The 1128-nt window shown below is 38.8% G+C and overlaps 1 protein-coding gene across 1 annotated transcript in view; it reads left to right on the top strand.

Annotated features, from left to right (window-relative positions):
* The window catches only part of STK32A (serine/threonine kinase 32A), a 165230-nt gene that overhangs the window by 113063 nt on the left and 51039 nt on the right, over positions 1 to 1128 (top strand). The window lies entirely within an intron of this gene.

Below are 1128 nucleotides of genomic sequence, written 5' to 3'. Positions count from 1 at the left end.
GTTTGGTTCCTGGGCAATGCACCTCAAATGGAGCCCCCAACTTTCTGTCATTGGAGCCTTGTGTGATGCTATGATATTAAACAGGTTTCAACAGCACTTTCACAGTAACATGGAGTAGGAAGAAAAGCCAAGCCACCTGCTTTTGAAAATCAGCCAATGAAAACCCTGTGAATTACCACTGTCTGATCCTCAACCTTTCCTGGGGTTGCTGCATGGAGTCTCCCATGAATTGGGAGCCAACTTGATACCAGATAACAACAGCAAAGCTTAGCCAAATTGGCACATAAAACTAGCCATCACGCCCTGCCTTTTGACTCCCAATCTAGTACCATTTCTCTAGTCTCTTAAAAATAAAAATTCATTTTTCCTCTTTTCTTTCCTTTGATAACAATGACTAAAAGATACTAATGGCATTTCAGAAATACAAGAATAACTCTTTCTGGGCAAAGAAAATAAATCCTGATATGTTCAAATCCACCAGCACTTCTTGGAAAATCTATACAGGGTCTCTATTGGTCAGAATGGACTTGGTGGCATTAACAACAATAGTGCCAGATTTGTAGTAATGATGCTGTTTCTTTCTTTAAAAAAAAAGTCATCCCGTAAGAGTTTCTTGGTGGTTGATTAGCTCATGGTTACTTCCTCCTTATGACAGATCGGCTGAAACAACTGAAGATATTAACAACAGACAAAAATCACCATTATAAAACGAGATTATAAAATTTTTTTAAAGACATTTATTCAGCGTCATGATCAGACTATTACATTTAGCAATCAACAGTATGGGTGCGGGGAAAAAAATCTACATTAAAACCCTTTGTTGGAATGCTTTACACTGTTCACAGAACAGAAACTAAAATAACCCGTTATACAATTAGTCACAAATACAGTCCTCGAGGTTTTTTTTTTTTGTTTGTTTGTTTTTTCCATGCACATGAGTATTGTCTAAAACATAACTTCTTTGTAGCAGCTAGGCCCTGCCACCACTGTGCTTGGCTAAGTTCACAAATCTGTTGTAACCTGTAGCTTCCCTGTCACTTCTCTGGCTCTCCTCTCCTGCTAAGCTTTGTTTCCTGGCAATCATTAAAACCTTCTGCCACTCCCATAGCTACTGCTGCTGCTTGAACC

This window comes from Chrysochloris asiatica, unplaced genomic scaffold (genome assembly GCF_000296735.1).
Source record: "Chrysochloris asiatica unplaced genomic scaffold, ChrAsi1.0 scaffold00280, whole genome shotgun sequence".
Taxonomy (NCBI): Eukaryota; Metazoa; Chordata; class Mammalia; order Afrosoricida; family Chrysochloridae; genus Chrysochloris; species Chrysochloris asiatica.
This window is presented reverse-complemented; position numbering and strand designations above follow the sequence as displayed.